The sequence below is a fragment of the Hemicordylus capensis genome, chromosome 5, assembly GCF_027244095.1.
Source record: "Hemicordylus capensis ecotype Gifberg chromosome 5, rHemCap1.1.pri, whole genome shotgun sequence".
Taxonomy (NCBI): domain Eukaryota; kingdom Metazoa; phylum Chordata; class Lepidosauria; order Squamata; family Cordylidae; genus Hemicordylus; species Hemicordylus capensis.
This window is the reverse complement of record NC_069661.1, coordinates 157380661-157394106: the sequence shown is the minus strand read 5'-3', so window position 1 is coordinate 157394106 and position 13446 is coordinate 157380661.

Below are 13446 nucleotides of genomic sequence, written 5' to 3'. Positions count from 1 at the left end.
TCTTCTTCCGGTCCTTCTCCTGCCGCACACTGCTGGTCACAGACGCACCAGCCAGCCACCCCTGGGCTGGGACACTGACAGGGCGGCTGCACGGAGCACAGGCAGCCGGGGTGGGTCAACGATGGAGGGGCAGAAATAAGGAGACAACACTATTTGTGTTACTCAACTCACCCCCAAGCAGAGACAAATGAAATGAAATACTTTAAGAAAAAAACAAAAACCGATAGCAGGGACCAGGTGAGGTCGGTGGTGGTACTGTGTGGATGCAGCTGTGGGAAGAAGGGGTGGATGAAAGAAGGAGAGGGACTAGAGAGAGAGAGAGAGAGAGAGAGAGAGAGCGCAGCATGGAGGGGGTGGTTGGCGAGAGAGAGAGCAGCACGGAGGGGGTGGTTGGCGAGAGAGAGAGCAGCACGGAGGGGGGGTGGAGGTGTGATGTAGCAGGGAGGGGGGATTCAGGGGGGGACAGCAGCAGCAGTCCCAAGAAGAGACCAGAGTGGGGTGTTGGGGGTATCAATGTAGCAAGGGGGGTGGGGTGTTTGGAGGCAAGGGGCAGCAGGCCCAAGAAGAGACCAGAGGGGGGACGGAGTGGGGGGTATTGATGCAGCAGGGGGTGTAGGGAGGAAGGGGAGGGGGCAGCAACAAACAGCAAACAACAAATAAGCAACAGAGAGGGTGGGGGTGGGGAATCTGGATGGGGGGAGGGCAGGAGCAAAGGGGGCAGCAGAAGGAGTGGGGGGGGACCCAAGGGGCACAAGGAAGCAAGCAATCAATAAACAGGAACCCAGGAAAATGAATGTGCAGCAAAACAAACAGGCAAAAATCTCAGGAACAGAAGCAGACCAAAATAACTGGTATTTGTATATATAATCAGCAACACAAAATCCTTAGAAAAGCCCTACTTGGGCAGGCAGCAACAACAGAGAGGGTGGGGGTATGGGAATCTGGATTGGGGGGAGGGCAGGAGCAAAGGGGTCAGCAGGAGTGGGGTGGGGGGCCAGGACCCAAGGGGCACAAGGAAGGAAACACTCAATCAACAGAAACCCAAGAAAATGAATGTGCAGCAAAACAGGCAAAAATCTCAGGAACAAAAGCAGACCAAAATAACTGGTATTTGTATTGTAAATCAGCAACACAAAATCCTTAGAAAAGCCCAACTCGGGCAGGCAGCAGCAACAGAGAGGGTGGGGGTGGGGTGGGGGAATCTGGATGGGAGGGGGGAGGGCAGGAGTAAAGGGGGCAGCAGGAGCAGGCCCAGTCAAGGGACACACAAATTAATAATTCAATCAAAGCAGAAAATATATAAATCAACAGCAGCAGCAAGCAATCCAAATGAATGAATGAATGAATCCAAACAATATATAATCAATGAAAGAAAGGCCAGCAAGAAAAATAGAGGGGGGGGGGTTTGCAGAGGGGCAGATGTGGCACACAGGAGAGGTGAGGGTCACAGGGCAGGGAGACCAGGCCGGGCTGCAGGGCCTAGGCCCCGAGCCTGGCCTGGGTGGGAGGGAATGGATTAGGAAGGAGATGGGATGGCAGCAGGGACAGGGAGAAGCAGGCACAGGCAAGAACAATTTTTTTAAAAAATTGGACAAGGTGGAACAAAAACAAAGCACAAATAATAAAACAGCACTAAATGAAACCAATGCAGATGGATGGGGGTGGGGGAGGGGAAGCCAAATGATAAAGGAGGAATGAAAGAAAAAATGGAGGATGAGGAAAGGACAACAGAAGAAAAACAACAAGAATATGGGAAAAGTTAAGAACAAAGTAAGTAAAGTAACAGAGAAGAGACAGAGACAGGGCAGATGGACCATAGAGCACAAGGTGGTAGGACACACAGTCAAGGGACTCACAATTACAGACACCAGCAAACGAAGCAAGGTCCAGAGATTATGATCCCACAACTGCAGCCAAAGAAAATTTTCCAGGCAAGAGGCTTGGTTTAAATAGGTTTGAAGCTCCCTCCTTTGGGAGCCCCCACCTTTGCACTCCTCCCCCCCGGCCAACAGGGTGCCAGCTCTCAACAATGGCACAGCCAACAGCCTACCAGAGCGCAAGACTCATTCTGGCCAATCACAGGATCAATAGTGCAGCCAATGAAATGCCTGAAAAATAGCCTCACAAAATGGAGGCCAGGAGCAAAAGTTGAAAGAAAGGAGCCACAAAATGGAGGACACACTATTCAATGAATACAGACCCTATAGACCCCTATGGCACATCCGAACCGGTTCGAAACGATCCAAACTGGTTAGGATCGAACCGGTTTGTATTCGGTTCGAATTTGGTTCAAATTTGAACCGTCGAACCAGGCTGGTTCGAATTCAAACCGGTTCACACATCCCTACTATGCAGGGAAACTAAGTGTGAGCAGTTGGGATACTGTCATTTGCACTGACAGTTCCACAGTGAGACTGCTTTTACACACAAGCGCATGCACACACACACTCACATCAAAAGCCAGATATTAGCTTCTGGAGGATTTGAGAAGAGTAACTATTAAATGCAGGAATTTTTTTTAAAAGACATTTCAGAAATTTGCAGTATTTAGTTTGACAAATGAAATCCTGCAGTGAATTTATCACTTTAAACCTGCAACCCAAGGCTGCAATCCAGGGAAGTGGAAGGTAGAAATTAATTAATCAGCTATCTAAGCTGAGAGCAATGCTTGCTTTTAGGTGCCGGGTGAATAAAGCTAAGGACACTAAAAGGACTTCCATAAATTATATATTGCCAAAATGTGTGAAGGTCTTCATGTTAAAAGCAGAAGTGGTTTAACAAGATAAATAACAAGTGCTTAGTGATAGCAGACAAATAATAATAATAACCTGCAATCAGATGGATAATAAATTGTGGCCAGATGGTAGTTGGAATCTGCAGATATTTCACAGTTCCATCTGCCTTCATCTATTGATATCATTTCAGATTGAATCCCAAAAATGGTCTATTTTTTCCTGCCTTTCAGCTTTCATTAGCAGTGTCATATTGTGTCAGCTTGCTTCATTCTGTTCAATGATGCATGTTCTTGAAGACCATTGTTAACATGTGTCACAGAGAGCCCACTGCAAATGATCCCAGGTAGTTTAGAATGTACATATTCTGGTGCAGAAAAGTGATAAAATGTCCTTTAGACACAAACCTATTTTACTTGCAGAAAATGTATTCCCAGGTTCACCCCAATTGTGCAGTGGCATGACTGTGAAAGTAAAGCAGAAAATTTTCCATTCCCGGCAAATCTATGGCACAAACATTAATCGATGTTTTGACAAATAAATATTGCCTGCATTCAAAATGTGTATAAAAGGAGTTAAGAGAAATGGCTCTCAAAATGTCAGTGGATGGTATGCTTTATGGTATGTGCATTTTGGAATGTAATTTGGCTTACATTTATTTTTACAAAGCATACAAAGCATTATTCTCAAAAACAAACATTTCATATACATTTTAGATATGAATTGTTACTATTTCCTCCTATTTTAATGTGAATAGAATAGAATGTGATGCTACCATTTTGATACTGCCCAAGAATATCCCACTTCACATAAATGCAACAAAGTCTTTATTTATTTTTATTTCTTTTTGGTCAGGCAAACAAAAGCTGTGCCTTTTGAATGTCTGCAATTTTGAACTTATTTTCAAAACTTTGGAACACTTATAGCCCTTTTCAAGTGTGCTTTGTGTGTGCACAATGACAAAAGGGGAAGAGCAAAATTATAGTGAGAGGATTGCAACGCCCCCTCCCCACAACTACTCATAGTCAGGCTTGAACAAAAGTCCTGTGTGCATACATATGTTCATGTAGATATATGGGCGTTTTTTTAAAGCCCTGCATTTCTAAAGAAATACTGAAGATAGAGTGCATTTTTGCATTGTACTATAAAGCTTGTCTTCTAATAACAAATATCTATATCTATATCTATATCTATATCTATATCTATATCTATATCTAGCGCTCTGCTAACCCGGGTTTTTTGGTCATGTATTGCTGCAGAGGGGCTCAGCGCTGTGGCAACACATGAGGAGACCCCGCTGGGAGGCTGAAACAAGCCTCCCGGCCCTGGGGGTCTCTCCAGGATGCACTGCGTACTCGCACGGGGCATCCTGGACCTCTCAGGGGCCGCGCGGCCCCCAATCCCCACAGTCCCAGCTGGCTCAATGACGGAGCCAGCAGTCGTGTAGGCAGACAATTTGGCCACCCAGGTCAGAATGAATGATTGTCTGCAGGGAAAGTCAGCTAAGCCCGCAAACCCGCACTAGGTGAGTCTCATTGATCATGAGACTCACCTCATAGTCTCACTTCTGCTCTTCTTAAGAGGGTTGGTTTGGATCATGCCCTCTGCCAACCCAACCTATGACATGATGGGGGGAATGAGCACACACATACTGCCCTTTCCTGGCACACAGTTCCAGGGTAGAATGTCTGAATGGCTACTCATTGCATCAATTAGCATAGAACCTTTGACATCAGTATTGTTCTTCCTGTGTGATTCTGGCCCCTACCCTACCCTGTTGTTCGTACATTCTCACATTATCAGAAGAGAATGTAGCAAAATACATGGTTCTACATAGTCCTCCCATGGCAAAACACTGGTTCAACGTAGTCATAGTTCTAAATGAAGAACTCTATGGGCAGTGCCCTGCAGCAAGCGGGGATGGGGTAGTGCAATCTCTTGAGGTTAGGGACATGAGTGTCACCAGTATATATATTATACAACAGAGTGATCACACAGGACAAAGTCTGAGTCTTTGTCACAATACTGTTAAGCCAAGGGAAAGAGAGGTTGGACAACTGCATTACATTTGCATTAAGCTGTCCATCAAGATACCTGCAGTGACTCAGATGCAGCCATTCATCACCATCTTCCCCCAAAAGTTTTTATAAGTAGTCTAATGAGCTTAATTCCCCAACCTGACAGAACCTAGCCCCAGGAAGCAGAGCTCTGAAATATTGTTCTTTCATTTAACTACTTTATGAAAATCTACTTCTTTTTGGAGAAAAGGTGAAGGAGGCAGAAGTTGTATGGGGCATATATTTCATTCTCCTCTCCCAAGTAAAACAAAGGGTCATTTCTACTTGATTTATGTGTTAGAGCTAATGGAAGACTAATATGCTAATATCTTATTTAAATCAGGGCAAATGAATTTGCATCTGGTAGTGCTTCTATATCCCATTGAGATCCCAGTGTCTCAGTACTCGCCCTCTTGCCCTCCCAGGCATCTCTTCAATTTCAAGGATTTTTATTTCACCTACTGAAGAATTTATGATCTGCCTGCAGGGCATAAGGTGTATACGGGGAAGGGGAACATCTTAATATAAAGTATTATTGAAAAAGCAGTGCTAACCTTCAGTGGGCAAGACACAATGAAACAGAATGGGAACATCTTGCTGGAACGTTGGTAGGTTACATTAGACAGTGGTCTAAGGAAACCATTTTCAGTCAGTATAAACATGCTAATATGTCTCCTGCAATTTTTCAGAATGTCATTAAGTATATTACATGACATTATCTGAAACTCAGTTAACTCCTAGGAATAAGTATTTCTTGCACCTCATGGCTTCTTTTCAGGGGTGAATGAACAACTTAAGACAGTGCGAATACAACAAATAATATATATCACTTTTCAACAAAGGTTCTCAAAGCAGTGTGCCATAGTTTGTTTAGTATGGTAGTTCTAGTGCCAACCTAACTCTTAGTAAAGAAGGAAGGTAAAGGAGACGGTTAATATTCAGCAAGGTTCAGAAAGAGGTATATTCAAAGTTAAATTGTGAACAAGCTATATATTTTTAAGAACATTTGTTGAGATTGCCCCCCTACCCCATAATCCTTTTATCAACATTGGTCAAAGAATCACCTTTTGTACAAAAAGACTTGAGTCTTTGGCATGCACCTCAAGTAACGAGCCCTTTTACTTGTTCAGAACAATTGCCATCCCCGCTGAGGCATAATCACATGTGGCTAGCAAGCCTGGCAAAATAACAATGACAAAAATAATACATTTTGTATTCTGCTTTAAAAATAAAAAAAGTTCCCATAGCGGTTTACATAGAAAAAAAGAATTAGAATAGGATGGTTTCTTGTCCAAAGGGGCACATAATCGGAGAAGAAACACAAGGGAGACACTGGGAAGATGTTTCATTGGAGTTGGATTGAGACAGTTGCTCTTCCCCTAAGAGAGTCACCACTTTAAAAGGTGGCTTCTTCCACAGTTAGCATGGAATTCTGTGTCATTTAAAATATTGACAAAATAGTAATGTTGGAAGGGGAACAAAATGGCCGAGTCAAGATAGTTAAATGCACATCCAAAACTACCTTTTAATTCCATATATTAGTGAAAGGAATAAACAACTGAGAAAGGCTTCTTGCCTCGGCCTCTGGATGTCTTATTGGAAACAAAATGTTGACTTGCTCAGATCCAGCAGGATGTTTTTCTGTATTCTTATTCTTGAGGGCTATGAGAAGAAATATTAAAGTTCTGACACAGCAGAGTATGCTCTGGTTTGTTTAGAGATTTAGAGGTTTAGCTCAAGAAATGATAGTGTGTTTAGAGGTTTAACCCAAGAAATGATCTGGAGACAGTAAGTTGAATTAAAAAACACACAAATAAAGATTTATTAAGATACTAAAATATACTGAGAGAGACATATGCAACATAAAGGCACTAGCATTTAGCAACTGAACAATTCTAACTGAGTCTTAACTAGGGATATGTCCAAAGTGTTTTGTGTGCATTAGGGGATGGGGAAGTGGTCACTTCAACTGAAGGAAGTGTTGTGATCCAAGCCTGATTTGTATACTAGATATACTCCGGAGCTAGCATAGGAAATTAGGCTTGTTCCACCAGTGTCACAACACGACTAGTTCTTTATATGGTGACCATGTATAGTCTGGGCACAAAGGCAGAAAGAAGACAAAAACACTGGGGGGAAGTCTTGACTTCTCACTGCGCAGCAGAGGTCACAGACAGTCCCTTCTCCCTGGAAAGAGTTCCTACTTTAGCCCTGCAGCTTTGAGCAGAAAACTCTAGGATTATTCTTGAGCAAAGATCTGATGGTTAGGCAAAGCTTACTAGCTCTTTGTTTGGTAAGCTCAATTCTTTATAGTTGTATCTTTTTATCTCCATAGAGTCTATTCAAAATATCATCCTCTTTCCTGGATCACAAAAGGTGTTAATTGCTGTTACCTTCTGGATATTGTCTTTTAATTATTAATATTAGTTCAGGATATTAGTTCAGTCCAGGGTGATCTGGGTCTCATCTTTTAACTGTCCTTGGGCAGAGTATTGTTCTATTGACATTCACAAAGCGAACCTGCATCTTTGAGCTTGCAAATGGGCCTCTTCTTTTGTCCCCAGATTTTTCTGGCACCTGGTCCCCCGAGAGTGTTAAAAGGTGTTAGTAAAGAAGAATCACAGCTATAGGTGTGAGACAACAATTAAATCATTTTCTTTTGTGTGCATCTACCTAGGGTGGAATTTCTAAAGACAGCAATCAGATATAACAACACTTCTAATTCAACATAGCAAATACCACTCAGAAAGAGACAGGATTATCCCCTTTGGGCAAAGCAGAGCAATCACCAATGATTAACATAGACTTTTGTAAGAGGGAATGCAAGATCAAGTCTTAGCCAAAAGATATTACCTGAAAGTAAGCTCAGGCAACTTTTAGGAGTTTAATCATTTTACTCCATTTGAATTCCTGTTGCAAGGAGTTCAGTAGTACTGGCAAAGATCAGAGCCCAACCTGGCCCACTGGGCTATAAATTCTGATTCAAAATGAATGAGCTGGGCACCAACATATCCAAATTGCTAGGGTGTGTAAATCTTCCTGCCATACCTCTGTAAAGGCATTCCATAGTGATAGCATTTGGATATGTGTGAGACTGGAAAGCAAGCCTGGCCATTGTCTCTTGATTTCCCATTTCACAAACATTGAGAAACAATGCTGGATTACCTCTTCCTTCACAGAGCAATTACCATCTGTCCAGGGGCAATTCATGAGATCTGGGTCATTTCATCTGAATTCCAGACATAGGCCTGGATTTCACATAAGTCTGGATTGGTCACGCTGGGTCCAATGCTGTAGTCAGAGTGGCCACAACAGAAGGCAAGTCTTGCCTGTCCCTGTGTTGCTCTCCACCACGCCCTGCTGCCCCAGTGCAGTGCTGTTTGTATTAAGCAGCCAGGCTGTGTGTCTGAAAAAGCCACACTGCTTTGGCTGCATCAGTTCCCTGGTTGCAGAACATCCAAGATGGCATCCGCATATGCTAAGATGCCATTTCCTTCCAGACGCTGCCCAAAGGCTGCTGGGAACAGGGAATTGATGCAGCCCAAGCAGCATGGCTTTTTCAGGCACACAGCCTGGCTGCTTAATACAAACAGTGCCATGCTGGGGCGGTGGGGTGGGGGGCGGTGGAGGAGGAGCTATAGAGCAGCAGGGAAGACCTGCCTTCCTCCAGTTAAAGTGACCAGCTCACCCCCACTGCAACTATTTGGCTGGGGCAGCTTGAAGCATTTTGGTGCCTTGAAAGAGAGGTGCCCAAACTTTTCAAGCACATCCCTAGTCTCAAATCACCTAGAGAGATCAACTAACATAGCTCCTCATACCTCTAATGGTCAGAAGAAGTTAGTGCGATGTTGAGAGCAATGCTTTAGAATTCTCAGTTCTCACACTTGTAACTTAGGGACATTTTCCAGGAAAAGATAAAATAAAACTGAAAATCCAGGAACAATTTCTATAAATACTTTACATCCCTGAGGAACTGCAGTGCTCACATCCCAAGAATCACTATTCCTGTGCAAGAAGAATGCTCAGGGTGGCATAACATGCTTAAGGTCCCATTTTGAAGACTGCTGCTGCTGTGATGTTCTACACATGCACATATATGTGACCACAGCAAGGGTGAAATGGCTGGTGAGATTCTGTGTATGCTCCAGCTCACAAGTTGCCTAGCAGGTCTATCCAGCTGCTTATAGAGGTTTCAGTTTTCCCTTGCATACTTATCGGAACAGCTCTTTTTCTGTTGCTGTTTGTAAGTTATCCCTGACAAGAGATGCCTAATTAACATGCAGCTCCAAGCCTGCCTTAGGATGCTGTTTAGGCTTGTTAACCGTGAAAAGGAGTAGATAATAAACTTCCAGGCAAAATTTGGGGGGAATAGCTACTTTCAGAATATAATAATAATCTAACAAAGCAACTTTCTGGTAATGAAGAAAAAATGATTTTCCATTATGAGATGTTCTACAAAATTGAATGTATTCCCTGATTTGGTGGGGGAAAGCAAACTGCATTTTTTTAAAAAAGGTGTTATTCTACATTAAGACAGACAGCTAACACCACATGAAAAGTCAAAGAGACTTCCATGTATATTTCTATTCGAGACCCCATTTTCTGCAAGATGTTTACAAGAAATAGATACCCTGAGGTAATTTAAGGAAGGTGTTTCTTTTTCAAAATCTTCATTTTCATTGTTCAAAAGACAAAGATAGTTCTCAAGGAAAAAAAATCCCATAAGGCTCTTTTAAAGTTAGGAATCAAATGATTTCTTAGAGCTATTTACAGTGGATTTTACTTGGATACAGTACTTCAGCATATACATTCATTTATCTGGAGCAAATGAGAAGGCAGTTATCCCTACAGCATGTAGTTATGAGGCAAATTGCCTCAGGAAGGCATTAAAAAGTGCTCCAACTTTTTTGTGTTCCAATGTTTGTGTGCAAACAATTTTTCCCCATGAGCAAATAAAAAGATAACTTGACTGTCACACTGACATTTTTATGTCCAGTTTTTGTTTTGGAACATACCCTAGCCTGTACTGAGGGCAGGCTAAGGGCATTTTGAATGCGTTCCCTGCAGAAGTCGGGCAGCTCCACACCTTGTATGCTTCTTGCTGCCAGACGAAAACATTTATTAAAAAAATTTCCATATATGATTTTTCTTTTGGCTTAATATTGTTTCATATTCATTGCTGCTGCTTCTTGATCGATGCATTTTTATTATGTTTCATGATGTCATTCTGGAATTGTTTCTTGTGTACTGCTTTGGGTGTTTCAAAGGGGAAAGCAGGATAGAACTATTTAAAAAATAAAATATTTTTATTGAAAATCTTGAATAAGCACTACTATAGCACTACAATAGCAGAAAAAATACTATAATAGCGGAATAATCCAAAATCCAGCAGGTGCAGAAGACTAGATAACCCAAGTAGGATAAATCTCAGTCCCAACATGCTTTGCGCCTCTTCACATGGGGACACAAAAAGAAAAAAGAAAACTAGATCAGGTCTAAGGAATTTTTTAAAAAATACTAGCTAAATTGATTATTTGTATTGTAATTGATTATAATAGATGTTATCTTTTGTTGTTGTTTTCTGATGGCTTTTGATTTGTTCCTGCTTTGTGGCACTGTCTGCCTGTTTTGGTATGTCCTCATAGCTGGAGAAAGTCAACGTTTGGAAGTGCCCTAACAGCATGACCATAACTGGCCATAATTCTGGAACTGAGCACACACTATTCCATTGATTCTGGCAGTAGTGATACAACAACAACAATTTATATACTGCTTTTCATCAAATGTTTCCGAAGAGGTTTACATAGATAAATAATAAATAAATACATACATATATACATAAGATGGATCCCTATCTCCAAAGGGCTCACAATCTAAAAATCCATATGGGCGAAGCAGGGGGCTGGCAAGTGTGCCTCCACTGTTGCCGTGTTAACTTCAGGTGTTTGGGCTGCTTATTTGCCCAGTTCTCCAACCTGGGTGAATGAGCAGCTAGAGCACTGGGGTTACCATGGCAGCAGGGGACATGAGGTAGAAGAATGGAGCCAGGGGGAGAAGAGTGAGCATGGGTTGCACCTGCAGCTCATTTATTACCCCTCCCTCCCGACCCATATGGGCCGCTACTGGATTCTGCAATTTTTAGTCAAGACATGAAGGACAATTCATTCACTGATTAACCTGCTTCCTCTTGTCCACCTGCTGGGCAGGAAACAGTAAAGCCAGTTTGGCCAGTATGTGCTGTGTTAGGGGTGTGCACAAAATCACCTGGCCCAGTTCTGTTTGAGTTTGAACTGAACTTGAACCGCAATGGGCCAGTTTGGTTTTGGTCCCCTTCGAAGCCCCCCCCCCCAGTTTGGTTCAGTTTGGTTCAGTTGCGGGGTGTGTGTGTGTGTGTGTGTGTGTGTATGAACATTTTTTTAAAAAAAGAAATTCTTTTTAACTTACCTCCTCCAGGGGGATTCTCCAAGCTGGCAGGGGGTTTGCGGAGGTTTCCCCTCCCCCCACTGGCCTTCCTTTCCCTAAAAATCACCTGGTTCAGGCATCTTTGTCCCTTTCCAGGCCTATTCCCTCAGTGGCCATTTTGGAGGCCATTTTGGAGGCCACTGCACACCTGCACAGTGGGACCCTGCCTTGCCGGGTCATGACCGGGGGTAGTTCAGCTTGAACCTGAACCTTCAAACCAAACTGGTTCAGTGTCAAACCAGTTCAGATTCGATCCGGTTTGCACACTGCTAGTCTGTGTGAGCACTCCCATAGTGTGTGCTGGAGAGTCCTTGTCTTCATCCAGACCACTTAATTTGATCCCAACTGTACAGTCATCAGCATGTTAAGTTATCATCTCAATCTATGGCCAGGGCAATGCTTCCACAGGCCAAGATGAGACAGTCATCTTGGGCAGCAGATTATTGGGGCACCAGAAAGGTGGCAAGGTGCCCTCCTGCCCCCTGCTTTTGAATAAAAAGTGGGTTAGAAGGGGAGGAGAGTGCACACAAAGAGGGCAGCATTTGGCACCCTGCCTCAGGCACACAAAGCCAGCAGTCTGTAGCCTTAAAAAGTCTTTACAGCCTTTTGTTTAGACAGATAGCATCTAAAGCAGGGCTACTCAACTTCAGCCCTCCTGAAGATGTTGGCCTTCAGCTCCCATAATCCCTGGCTATTGGCCACTGTGTCTGGGGATTATGGGAGCTGTAGTCCAAAAACAACTGGAGGGCCAAAGTTGAACAGCCCTGATCTAAAGGAACAAGATTGCACTATGCACTGTGGGTAAGTTAAAGACTGGACACTCCTGTTTTGCAAAACAAGAACAAGGGAACATTCAATTAAATTGGAAACAACAATTGTATTATTCTTCATTGCCATGAGGAATTATAGAGGCAAAGAGCTCAGCATTTTTTAAAAAGGAGATTGGTCATTTATGAGGATAATGAGATAAAGTTACATGAGTATACAACTTCTTGAGCATTGTTATTTTGGAAGCCATACAAAATCTAACGCTTCAGGGCACAAGCCAACTACTAGCTAAGTGGGTTAGGACAAAACTGCTGTGCATGCAGTCTACTTGTGTAATAGTTCAACTTTCTCTGAAATATGTAATTTTGGTCACTTTAAAGTATGCCACAAACTAAACGTGTATCAGCAGAGACTATTTCCTTCGGTCCTCTACAAGTAAAATTGTGAGAGTCTATACTGTGAGTCAAATTCCCCAGAGTGTCTCTTTCTGTGCAGTGGGTTTTGGAAGAGCAATGCTCATCTGTAGCAGCAAGCAAGCAAATAAATAAAGTGCTGTGGAAAAGGGTTGTGGTTTTTTTGTACATTAACTGGCGATAAGCAAGTGCAGCTGCTGCTGACACTTCCTTGCCATCCTCCAGGGCCAATGATACCCAGCTTAAGTTGTATAGACAGAAGGAGGGTGATATGTGTGTGTGCGTATACACACACACACACACACACACTTGACTGACCAGGCCTATCCTCCCTATAGGGAGTAACATTTGGTCTCTGCATCAAGCACTGACATATCTTGGATTGTAAGAAGTCACCTTATGTGGACATGGCAGTCTGTAGAGCAAGCCTTTTGTCCTTCAGAAAATCTGTATTAAAAAATATATATTATTATTTATTTATTTTTACTCATGGCTGGTTGACCTGTGTTATTGATTTATTTATTTCTGATATGATTGCTATTTTAATTTTTTTAAAAATTTTTTTTACCATTTCTACATTTTTTGATATGGTATATCTGTAAGCTTCTCCTAGAATTATAGGGTTAGAGAGGGGAATATTAAAAGTCACAAACACACAAACAACAGCAATCATTCCCCCATTGGATGGCTGACTGCTTGGAAGGAAGCACCATATTGTTCTTCTAACCTAGCATGAGGAAGATTGACCACATAGTTTCCCTTGAAATACAAAACCGCATCAGAGTAATTGCTTCTTGTGAAAAACCAGCAGCTTGTTTATATGCACATTACATGTATTAAGATGGAAGAAAGTAAAATGCATTGTTAGAAACGATTTGCTCAAGTAGAACTGTGCAATCTCCAAATTTACTCAGGACAGACTATTTATGTATATGCATCTTGTCAGAATGTTGGAGGAATTATGTTGGTCTTAAACAAATTGCAATGTTTTTAAATACATGAACTGCTCTATTT